This window comes from Oryza sativa, chromosome 6 (genome assembly GCF_034140825.1).
Source record: "Oryza sativa Japonica Group chromosome 6, ASM3414082v1".
Taxonomy (NCBI): domain Eukaryota; kingdom Viridiplantae; phylum Streptophyta; class Magnoliopsida; order Poales; family Poaceae; genus Oryza; species Oryza sativa.
The window spans coordinates 14,045,027-14,058,161 of NC_089040.1; the positions used below are offsets into that span (position 1 = coordinate 14,045,027).

At 45.1% G+C, this 13,135-nt stretch overlaps 1 non-coding gene across 1 annotated transcript; it reads left to right on the plus strand.

Moving 5' to 3' along the window:
• The first annotated feature begins 8,590 nt into the window (after positions 1-8,590).
• LOC112939472 (small nucleolar RNA R71) lies at positions 8,591-8,697 on the plus strand. Its single transcript, XR_003243184.1, has one exon. It is a non-coding gene; the product is annotated as a small nucleolar RNA R71 (small nucleolar RNA).
• Positions 8,698-13,135: the final 4,438 nt, after the last annotated feature.

The window sequence follows — 13,135 nt, forward strand, 5'->3', positions numbered from 1 at the left end:
TCACTTACTATACATTTTGCAAACACTTTTTGAACATTATGGACAGAGGTGATTCTTTGATTATTTGTGAAAAAAAAATGAGATAAAATGTGATTTTAGACTTGGGCAGCAAGTGGTATGCATATGGTAGTAGTTGCATGCCGATAGGGGCAGTGTTCGCCTGAGTCGATTAAGGACCGAACATCATATCACCTATTATGTTTACCGTACATCCACATGTGCTAGTATGGGATAGTCTAAGCTGATTAATCTATTTAGGACTAGCCTTACATTCTGGTAGGCCGGTGTGTATGAGTTAGTCGATAATTCTGAGGAATTAGTCGATAATTCAGAAAAGCTACCTATTTACCCCGACATGGTAGTTTAGGTGACTAAGCGTGTCCAATACAACGGTATTGTGCCACATGGTGGATTCCCGTCATGTCTGCCACCACGGCGTTAAGTTTAAGGCGTGGGCCCGCCACTTAACGGTTCTAGGCATATTCCAAGTATGCCTAGGATGGAGGAATACGTATCGTGCTGGTGCAAGGCTAGGCTCTAAGTAGTGTAAAGGCTTCGTTATGACCACTAGACCACATTCAACATGAAGAGTGTGGTGGAGTCTTGCAAACTCAAAACAAACTAGAGTGTTCATATCATGTGGGTAAATCTGTACAAACTCTGCAGAGTTCTAAAAACTAATAGATTAGCCGTGCTCACGGTCATGAGCGACATGATGATGTGCTATGGGTATAATCTTAAGTTTTCTAAATGTTTCTTGAAACTAAATGATTTGAAATGATGATGAGATTGGTATATGTGATATGATTGCCTTACTTCCTGTTGTGTTGTAAGGGCATGATGTCTATCTATTTTTGTTGATATCATGCCATGATTAATATGCTTTACATATTGCTAAAATTGTTTGTCGACGTTTGATGTCTCGACTACAGTATGGGGATCGTTGGTGCTAGGATATATGCGAGACTGAGGTAAAAGAGATGGAGACAGAGATTTTTATACAGGTTCGGGCCCCTGAGTAGTCAGGTAATAACCCTACATCCTGTTGGCCGAAGCCGATATTGCTCTTATTCACCATAATCACACCAGTACAATATGTGGGTAGCCTATCTAAATATTGTCGACATGTTGGTCTGAAGGTCTGACTCGTAGTCGACAATAGGGTAGTCTTCCTCCTCGGATCCGTGCCCGGCGAGATCAGAGATAGCGCTTACGTATCTCCTAACGGTATCCGGAGACACCGTAGGGGAATAGCCATGCCTATCCCTAAAGTTGATATCCGGCGGCGTGTCTTGGCGTATGTTGGCTTGTATGTTGATTGTGTTGGGTTTTGATGAGGTGGTCGTCCCGATTGTGGTGATCGTGTTGATCGTCTCATGGTTAGTGTGTATCTCCCTGTCCTCCTAGGGGGGCTTGTATTTATACCCATAGGTGTCCCCTTGTCCAACTAGAACTAGGGAAACCAATATGGATACAATCCGAGTAGTCCTTGTCGTTTCCATGTAGAACTCTGGTTGTCTTTCCTTACCCGGAACTCCCTCCATATCCGTAGGTTGTTTCCGTATAGGACATGGTATGTGGTGGGTCCTGCCGAGATTTAGTCAACTACTATTAGGTATGTGGTATCCATAACCATGACAGTAGCCCCTGACTTCAATGCAAATGAACGAATTCATATTCTCAATCGCGCACAGACTTTAGAGTAACTGTTATTGAGCTCATGTGACCATTCTCGGTGAGTTTAGAGATAACGTTAGACTTCCTTTGTCAGCCTCGTGCGGGCACCTAAAGGGTTTGTCTGAGTCAATCTCCGATGTCAACCAAGGAAGTACATAGCGTACGACTAAGTCTCCCGTCTTGCCGTAATCAAGAATTTGGATTGAAGTCAAGAAATTCTATCTCGGAGGGTACACCATCTTTTCATTCCGTATTCCTTGTCGAGATCCAGCAACCGTTCTCGAGTGATCGAGAAGGCGTAGAGTCTGCGACGAAGCTTTGTCAACATTTGTCGTACTCGCCTTAGTCGATCTTGGTGTAGAACCATAGAGACATGGAGTCTTCCACAATGTCGAATAGAATTTTCCTGAAATCAATACTCAGAAAAGAATATCAAATAGAAATAGAAGTAGTAGGAGAGTCGCTACACCGCTGGTCGAGGACTAGGTAGTAGTCGTAACTCGACCACTTAAAGTAGAAATAGTGGGAGAAACGCTACATCGTTGGTCGAGGACCAGGCAGTAGTCGTAACTCGACCACTTAAAGTGGAAATAGTCGGAGAGATTCTACATCGCTGGTCGAGGACCAGGCAGTAGTCGTAACTCGACCATTTAAAGTGAAAGTAGTCGGAGAGACGCTACATCGCTGGTCGAGGACCAGGCAGTAGTTGTAACTCGACCACTGAAAGTGGAAGTAGCCGGAGAAACGCTACATCGTTGGTCGAGGACCAGGCAGTAGCCGTAACTCGACCACTTAAAGTAAATGTACGAGAGATCACTACGATCAACTGGTTGAGAACCAGTGAATAGGTGTCCCTTGATCATTTGGAGTCGTGGTACGAGGACCGCTACGCTGCCGTAGTCGTACCTTGACCATCTGAAGTTAAGGTGCGAGAGATTGCTGCGTACTGGTGCGAGAACCAGTGAGCGAGCAGAATTATCTCTCGAACACCAATGGAAGTTGCGGTGTGAGAGATTGCTGCGTACTGGTGCGAGAACCAGTGAGCGAGTGGTGCGGTGTGAGAGATTGCTGCGTACTGGTGCGAGAACCAGTGAGCGAGCAGAATTATCTCTCGAACACCGATGGAAGTAGTGGTGCGAGAGATTACTGCGTACTGATGCGAGGACCAACGTGCGAGTAGAATTATCTCTCGGACACCGACTGAAGTAGTGGTGCGAGAGATTACTGCGTACTGGTGCGAGAACCAGCGTGCGAGCAGAATTATCTCTCGAACACCAATAGAAGCGCTAGAGTTGGTTTATTGCAAGTGTATCTCATGTGGCCAGCATGACTCAGGTACCCAACTTATAGCATATCTGGATGTCCGTTCGCAATCATGTCGGGTGATCAAGCCGACGACGTTCGCGAGGAATTATCCGTTAACAACCTTTTCTCGAGTAGTCCAGCCATGGCCGGTGCTATGAGATAGGTCGTCGGTCTTTGTTAGTAGGTTGGATGCGATAACTCCGCATTTGTCGAGAATGTTCTCAATAATGGAGTGTACTCGACCATAACCTACTCGAGTGCTCAATTGTTCCTGAAAAATATTTTCTAGAAGGCAAGATATATAGCAGATAATGTCGAGTATGTACTCAAAGAACTGCATGGATCTTCTAGTATTAACAGGATACAACAAGCAGATGTAAATATCAGGGCATTATGTAAACCGTAAACAAGCATGATTTATATAGAAGAAAACAGAGCAAGCCCCCAGCGTTAGACCGTGGTTGGCCTAACATCGGAAGCACTCGTGCAACAGGGATTGTATAAAAAACATGCTCTAGGTAAACATAATAAATTATAGATCTGACAATGTTGTATGATCTGAATAGGTACGATAAATTGCATATAAAATATTGCGTACCTTTGTAGATATATGCCGGATATATCTACGAAATTAGTAGATCAATTAAATTAATTAATCCACTAATTACCTTAATTATCCTTGGTAACCGTTGAATTGCCTTCTGTGCATGCATATGACGGCAAACCAGTGCATGCTTGGGCACGTATTGAGTCTGCATGTGCACATGTCAGGAGCAGCAATACGTGGTGATCTTGGACAACGGTATATCCGGCCTAGTCGTCCGGCCTATCACCCCGAGTCCGACCAGACCACACGTGAAGTCGATCAGTGTAGTGGTCGGTTTCGGTCCCTCGAGGTGTCGGCGTGTTGTATTATTTCGGCAACATCCTCACGATCGTCGATGGTTGGAAATACCGAATAGATGCATGTTCTCCGCGGCAGCGACATCTTGAAGCTTGGTCGATCCGTCGGATCGAATAGTTGGTGACGATGATTCCAATCTCGTCGAGGGATGTACTCTGGCCGGATTGGATCTCCTCACAGCTGAAGTCGTCGAGTAGCTTGTTGTCGGAGGATCCATCTTTTGAACCCATCTCGTCGAAATCCTGAAGCACCAAAATCCCCCTACCTGGCACTCCACTGTCGACGTTTGATCTCTTGACTATGGTATTTGGACAGTATGGGGATCGTTGGTGCTAGGATATATGTGAGACTGAGGTAAAAGAGATGGAGACAGAGATTTTTATACAGGTTCGGGCCCCTGAGTTGTCAGGTAATAGCCCTACATCCTATTGGCCAGAGCCGATGTTGCTTTTTATTCATCATAATCACACCAGTACAATATGTGGGTAGCCTATCTAACTGTTGTCGACATGTTGGTCTGAAGGTCTGACTCGTAATCGACAACAGGGTAGTCTTCCTCCTCGGATCCATGCCCGGCGAGATCAGAGATAGAGCTTTCGTATCTCCTGACGGTATCCACAGACACCGTAGGGGAATAGCCATGCCTATCCCTGAAGTCGATATCCGGCGGCGTGTCTTGGCGTATGTTGGCTTGTATGTTGATTGTGTTGGGTGTTGATGAGGTGGTCGTCCCGATCGTGGTGATCGTGTTGATCGTCTCATGGTTAGTTGTATCTCCCTGTCCTCCAAGGATGGCTTGTATTTATACCCATAGGTGTCCCCTTGTCCAAGTAGAACTAGGGAAACCAATATGGATACAATCCGAGTAGTCCTTGTCGTTTCCATGTAGAACTCTGGTTGTCTTTCCTTACCCGGAACTCCCTCCATATCTGTAGGTTGTTTCCGTATAGGACATGGTATGTGGTGGGTCCTGCCGAGATTTAGTCAACTACTATTAGGTAAGTGGTGGGTCCTGCCGACATTGTTTTGATTAAATAACGTTGCAAATGGTTTGTGAACTAAATTTTGCTTTATGCTGAAAATTGAGACTACAAATAGCCTTCATGTGCCTTAGAGCTTTCATGTATGTAGGTTTGATAGTGCTCTTGCCAGTACATTAATTTGATTAATGTACTGAGTCATGCCATGTTTTGTTTAATTTATGTTTTGTAGGTTTAGATTTAGTTTAAATTGAGTGATGCGGGTTTCGACTGCTTCTTCTAGGATTTGAACTTAATGGGGTAAACCCCTAGTCGGTGTGCTTGAGGATTGGGTAGTCAAGCTTCCGCTGTTCTCTAATATTTATTTGGCCTGTCGGCCTATGTATCTATTAATTAGTTGTAATCTGAATTTTATTTGCTTTAGATGTATTTTGCTATGTATATTCATGCTTAAGATGAAAGTGTGAATCTAGTGCACATCCTGGGAACTAGATTCACATGAGTATGAGTTAAGAATATTTAAGATGTTGTAGATCTTTAGCCATTTTGTCAACTCTCCTGAATGTGTAACACATCTGGTCGCCGCCTTCGAGTGGTTTGACAAGCACATCTCAGGCTGATGTTGACTGGCAGGCTAAAGGCCCAGCAATGTCTCCAATATTCTTTTCTCGAGGCATCGGATGTTTCATTATGTTTGTTTGATGACTTGAGTTATTCACTTCATCTCTCAAATATAATGGAAGGTCCAGAGAGCCTACGACAGTTTCTTGCAAATTGGAGCACCAGAAATGTCTTCCCAAAATCTATTTTTCTCGAACCCAGAAATTCCTTTCTGGAGATCCATTTTACAGGAATCGTGAAAACCAAGAAATGTACTTAATCCTTTCGATGAAAGTGTGTATTCCTTATGGAAAAAGCGAAAGGAAATTCCATCTTCTGTTTTCTTTCAAAGTGCACAGAAATTGCAAAGTAAGAAAACGAGAACCAGGCTCATCTACCACAGCAAATCTCTGCCAACCAATAGCTTTCCAAATAGCACGAAAATCAGTATCCATACCTATCTTTTTCAGCAGTGCCGGAGAGTATTCTCGCATGTGAGCATACTCCCGGTCACTCAACATGTAGTAGGCTTGTCTTTCCCGATCGTTGACAAGGTCGAGGTCGGCGTCGCTCAAGAGACGTTGCGGAACGTCGGTTTCCTCCATCGAGACATCGGCTGATGAAAGAGCGCTAGACTCGTCATGATGACTTGATGAAGAGCCAGACCCCTTGAACAAACAAGACAATCGCCTCCTCATTCTGCACAATGGAGCAAGAACGGACTAACTCGGCGGGGGTTAGAATAACAAGAATTTCACCCGCCGGTTAGTTTCACCAAAGCGACTTATATGTATGCAACTAAGTATTTGAATTTGAGGGAAACTATCAAAGCTTGAATTAATTTGTGAGCAAAGTTTGGAGAGGGAATGAAAATGTGTTGAAATGGGGTGGACTTCCCTCTCTCAGCCAGCTGGCATTAGTAATGCACCCACAACGGTCAAAACAACCTGTGGGGCCCACTAGCCGTTACCCTGCCAAAAATGGCAGGTAGCCGTTGCCTAGCTGGTTCGGCCGAACCAAGGATTTGGCCGAACCCCTAGTGGGCCCAACCGGCCCCACTTTTGGCCGTTGGAATCCAACGGTCAGTGTGGTCATGGCACAATGAATTTTCGTTGAAAATTTTATTTTGATTTGCTCTGAAAAATTCATTTGAAGAATTTCCTCAAAATTCAAAATCCTAAATGCAAATTTTGAAATTCAAACATGTGTTGATGCAAAAATTCAAATTGATGAAAATAAATATGCAAATACATACCAATTTACCTATTGGCGATGGTCACGTCATTTTGGGTCCGACGTGCAAGACCGTACCTCCTTTCAATTTTAGTTCGCGAATTTTCCACCCGTCTCCGGAGGTGATGGAGCAGGCGTCTTTGGCTTTTCCTTCCATACCTTCTTTGGTTTTGGTGCAGGAGACGGCTTCTTCTGAGCCGGCTGCTCTAGCTTTTTGATCGGTGTAATGGGTTTCACCCGCATCTTCCAATAACGGTTCCTTGGAAACGTTGTTTCCTTTAGCAGGAAATTCTGCATGAACTTCACTAGGCTGTCCGTCTTGGGTGGCTCCACTTCGACCTCTATGATGTTTTGCGGGTTTTGGTCCGTACTTGATTCTGACCATGGAGCATTGTTCGGTCCTTGGCTGGAACTCAAACTTCTCTTCTTCACGTTGATATGGAAACGGATACTCTCCATTCCCACGTCAATGTTGGCTCCTGCGGTGCTAAGGAACGGACGCCCCAAGATGAGTGGCGTTTCCTTTTCCGTGTCCATGTCCAGCACCACGAAATCAACCGGGATGAAGAAATCCTGTATCTTGACCGGCACATCCTCCGCTATCCTTGCCAGGTAACAGACTAATGAATCGGTCAGTTTTAGGTGCATCGGTGTTGGTGCCAACACCGTGAAGTTAAGCTTGTTAAAGACGTCCTTGGGCATGACGCTGGCACTTGCTCCAAGATCACAAAAGGCTTGGTCGAACTGCTGTGCCCCGATCGAGTAGGTGATCGTAGGACACCCCGAATCTTTCTGCTTCTACGGGAGCTTGTGGAGTATGACATTGCTGCACTGCTACGTCAGCTTGACCACCTCCGTTGTTGGGAGTGGTCTCTTGTTGTTGAGGATGTCCTTGAGGTAACGTGCGTATGTTGGCACTTTCATAGCGTCCAACAATGGCACGTTGATGTGGATTTTCTGGATCACTTCAACAAAACGAGTGAACTATTCGTCCACTGACGGTTTCCTGTTCCTTTGAGGAAACGGCAACAACTGTGTGTCGCAATACTCATGCGGCACAACCTTCTCTGGCTAAACCTCTTTGTCAGCCGAATTACCAGATGGCGCTTCCTTGGTGATACCGTTTCCATGCAGGGTTAGGATATGGCGGATCACAAGTGGACTTACCTCCCCTCGTTGTGATCGCCTTGACATTTTCAATGGATGAGTTGGGCTGCCCCGGAACCCTCCCAGATTCATTTGTAGGTACTAATGCAGCCAATTGAGCCAGCTGTGTTTCTATTATCTTATTAAAACTCAGCTAGTTTTGAAAAGTAAAAGCGAAGCCATCTAGCTTGACATTAATGTTCTCTAAGACCTTGTCATTGGCAGCTAGCTTTTGCTTAAAGCATCAGTGGTTTTAGCTTGCGCAAAGACGAAATCTTTCAAGGAGGATTGGTTAGAAAAGTTACCGTTGTTGTTACCTCCTTGATAGTATGGGCATGGTTAGTTCTACCCCTGACCTCCCTGTGGACGATACCCATTGTTATTGTTGCCCATGTACATCGCCTCTTCACGGGTTTCTGGGCAGTCATTCCAGAATGACCCGTGCTGCCGCAGACCTCACACGTGACGTCTGAGTCCAAGGCTTTGATGGTGCCTTGTGGCCTTTTGTCATGGTCGTCCAACAGCTTCATGAGGAGGTCCAGCTTGGCAGCTAGCATTTCCGTCTCCTTGACGGTGTGCATGCCTCGCTGACGGGTTTGGAATCGTTCCTCGCTCCAACCCATATTAGAGACCATCTCCTCGAACCGTCTTTGAGAAGAAGGCTCCTCCAGCTGTCGCGTCCAGGTGGTCACGGGACATGGGAGTGAGTCCGTTGTAGCAATTCTGCAAGTTTAGCCAGTCGTCCATCCCATGATGAGGACAGGCGGCCACATATTCCTGAAGTCGTTCCCACGCCTCAGAAATGGGCTCGTTCCTTGTCTGTTGGAAACTTGAAATTCTCCCATGAAGGGTGTTGGTTTTGCCCATCGGGAAAAACATCGATCGGAATGTTGTAGAACATCTGTCCAAGGTGTTGATCGTAGCACGGTTGGCATAGAACCACTGCTTCGCTTTCCCAGGAAGGGAAAACGGAAACAGCTGTAGCCTGACAGCGTCTGGACTGACACCCTTCATGGTGTAGTGCTGCTGATCTCTAGGAACTATTGCAAATGAGCATTGGTATCCTCATTAGGCTTGCCATAGAACGGGCTAGCATGCACTATCATGATGAGGCTGGACTTCAGATAGAAATCCATGTCTCTCAGGTTGATCTATGGCCCAATGGCCACATTGTCAGCAGAGGGAGCAGCGAATTCACGGAGTGTCTTATCAGCCATATTCTTGAAAGTTGGTGGCGCTGGTATGGCCGGTTTCTTTGTCGGTAAAGTTTTCTACTGAGCAACGACTCGCGGCTTGACGCTCCGGAAGAAAGCTTCTGTATTTTCTTTAAAGTTTTTTGGCAAGTTGAAACCAGTCATGCGCTACCCTGTTTCCACAACAAAATTGAAAATAACCAAGGTTAGCCTACAAAGGACAGTGATTATACATCGGTAAATATAAAGTATTAGTTTTGGTAATCTTTGTTATGAATCTTCCCTGGCAACGACGCCAGAAATGCTTGTTAGTATTTCTTAACAACATTACTAGAAATATAATTCCCAGCAATGGCGCAGAAATACTCCAGGTATATTATGGTTACAGAGTTCATCCACAAGCGCACGGATATACCATTGTAGCATTTCACCCGAGAGTATTCCAAGGGTATCGTATTTATTTAATCCAATGGGAAGATCATAGTAGAGAGAACCGGACTAATAATTTTTATGTTACTTGTAATAATCATAGTCTAAGCAGGGGTTAAGGTAAATCAAAGGGTAGAGTGACACACAAGCAGGGAGCTACTCATTCTCATACTAAAATATCTAAGCTAAGTGGAAAGAAAATAGAAAGAGAATTCATTCCTATACTTCTAGTATATATAGTTTACATACATTCTAGTTATCTGATATACTAGCTAATACCCTCTATCCGATGTCCTCCTGGTACTTCGAGAAGCCACCCCTGACTGCCAAGTTCCTTACGACAGCCCGTCATGACCATACAACCGAGGCTAAATATAGAGGAGTACCCTACTCCCCAGGAAATTAACTTAGGACTATATACACGCGAGGAGGAATACCCATACTGAGCTGTCACCATCAGCGGCCTGCCTCTCGTCCACAGCATATAACCCCAAATAATGATATCCCGTAATCTAGACACCACGCCTAAACTACCAAATACTACTCTAATGTCATCGTCATGACATAGAGTAATTGCATAAGCAAACACTATACCCGTACCTATGCATCTCCTAGATAAGCTATCAGTATAACATGAACATAATGTAAAGTTGGCATTCGTATACTCGAAAAGTATTTCAATACCATAAATGTATAAAGAAGAGTATTCTAATAAAAGTATAAAGCTTACAGAAGAGGAAAGGAAAGCTACTAGAGCCATACCCGAACTCTTCCGAAGGCTTCCGGACTCTGATTTCTACTCTACTCCTACTCCACTAGCTTAAGAACACTAAACTAAACTTGAGAGAATATAAGAGGTATGTATGAGAGAATATAAGAGGTATGCATAGAGCTTTGCTTGAGGTATGCATAGAGCTTTGCTTGAGGTGTGTGAGTGAAGTGAGAAAGTGAAGTCCTTATATAGAGGTATGTATGACGGTTGTGGAGGGGGAAATGTCCGAAGTGCCCTCCAACCGTCATTGGGATGCAATCCTGGACGTCCATGCCAAACCCTGGCCTCAACGGTGGAGATGGGGGTTCGGCCGAACCCCCTGTTTTGGCCGAACCATGGGCTGGCAAAACCAGCCCATCTTCGGCTGGCTTCCTCCTGGACTTCTTCTCTTTGCAGACTTGTGAATTTTGGCCCAATTGATCGTGGCATTTCTAAGTTCTTAGCCCATTTGTACATAAGTTTGATTCTCGACATCGTCTGATTTGATGTCGATTCTCCTCCACTTTATGTTTATTCTCTGCAAAAGGTCAGTGAACCTAATACTAGTGGAATATTATTATTCTAACATGAATATGCATTACAAGCATAACTAGTTCTCCTCTATTTTGGTAATATTGACGGTCGAAACTGATCGCTAACGACCGTCACAGTGGCTAGATTGGGCGGGGGCGGCACCGGCTGCGCCCCCCACGGCCAAACGGGGACGAGATCGACGGTCTAGTGCATATGTAGTGGGAGTTGTGCGTGTGGTGTCAGGCGCGGGAGTGGCCAGCGGAGGAGGAGGACGATATGGGCGATGAGAGGGAGGCCGTTGTGTCCCGCGTGAGGCCAGCACGTCCAGTGACGGTGAAGATGGGCGCGTCCGGCGGTGGAGGCCGGCTAGTCCGATGGCGGTGAGGTTGGGGCCAGCGTGTCCGGAGGTGGCGAGGTGGAGCCCGGCGCGTCCGGAGGCGGCGAGGTGGAGCCCGGCGCGTTTCGGTAGGCTGACAGCAAGAGATGCAGCGAGTGCTAGCTGCGCCGTCGGTGAGCTGAGAGAGGCGGATCTGGGCTGGCTGGCTGTGGGGCGCTAAGGCGGTGGAGTTCCAAGTTGGCAGAGGTTGTTCAGGCGGAGGAGCTTTGGGGCGGCGATGATAGGGGTGTCTGTGGAGGTTTGCAGACGAAAGCCTATCTTGGGATTGCCTGAGTCGGCAATGGCGACATCCTTGGGGCGATGTCGAGCGTCCACTCTCCCCCTCCTCGACAGGACCCTCCAGGTGAAAACCAAGTCCAGTTGGACGGGCAACGGTGATGTCTTTGACGCTATGGCCTTCTTGAAGGCATTGTCTAGGAGGTCCTCGTTTCCTTGCCTTCACCATCTTCTCTCTGTTTGGACGCCGGCAGGTCCTGGTTGTCGTCATCACGTTGGGGCGAGAGATGAGCGGATCTCCTTCTCTCTTGCCCTCTTGTTGTCCTTCGGAGTTAAGCTGGTGTTTTGGCAAGGCGTTTGTAACCCCCTTGTTGGCCTAGTGGTGACTGGCCATGCTTAGCGGCGGTCGGCTTGGTGCTAGTGTCTTCTTCAATGTGTTGTGTGAGGAGCTACAGCTCGTGGTGGCGGTGTGTTTGTTTTTTGTTTTTCCTAGTTATAACCTCCTAGGTTTTGATCTTGTAATTTTTTTTCCTGCTATATCAATATGAACTTTGCACTGTCTGGTGTGAGTTGTTAAAAAAAAAGTTAGCGATGGTCCTGTTATGTATCCATCAAACTGTTATTTGTAATTCACAATGGCTGTAGCATTTTTCTAAGCAAAGTCATGATAGTTTCTATTTTCTTTAAAAAAAGATCAGCAGCCAGAAAGTCCATCCTCTTTTAACTTCGAGAGAACGTCCAAGGAATTAAAGCAACGTGCATTGGCGGCTATATATAATAATCTTCCCCTCTACATGTTCTGTTCTGGAGTCAATAAACAACCCAGTCTCCAAAAATGTCTCAAATGGAATTCCCCCACATGCATGCAGAGAAAAAGGATCCTTTTGGTGGAAAGTTAACTCCCCTTTTCAGAGCAATTTCAAATGTAACAGTTGGCGAGGGAGATACTACTCTGTTTTGGAAAGATCAATGGAATGGACATGTCATGTCTGAAGAGTATTCAACGCTATTCTCTTCTGTTCTTGATGAGGACAAATCAGTGGAAAATTTTATACAAGCAATACAGCCATCTGATAACTTTCACCTTCCTCTTTCTTTGGAAGCAATGCAAGAATGGAATATTTTATTAAACTAGAAAGGTAGCCCGCGCATTTGTGTGGGCATTATTTTAGATTACGTTTGAAAAAAATTATATAGACGGAATATCAACCGGATGACACCTCTCATGTTTCAAAAGCACTATTTCTCCATAAATTTTCTTTATCATCACTGCTTAGATAATTTTCTAAAACTATTAGTTAGCTTTTAAAATATATAATATTTAATACATCGCTATAAAATAATTTATAATTATCTATAATTGATTTTAGGAGGTGAATTTTTTCTTAAAGATAATTATAGGGTGTTGCGATTTCGTATAAGAATATCCATAATACTGACATACTTATAGTAAATATGGGTTTTAAACTGTAAATTTATCTAACAACATAAACTTATACTACCACATAAACCTGGATAGGTGCCGGTTGGGAAATCCGGCACCTATGCCGGGTTCCCAAGCGGTACCGAGGAAGTGGCACATATGTTGGAAATCAAAGGTGCTAGTTCCAAAACCATGACCTTTGAGGCTCCAGGTATTCCAAAAAAAAGGCATCGAGTAGCTTCCCTTCACCCCGCCCAGAACACATCAAAGAACATCAAGAACATCCAAGAACACATCAACATGAACATCAAGAATATTCTTCCCAACCACCGGGAACCATCGAAGCT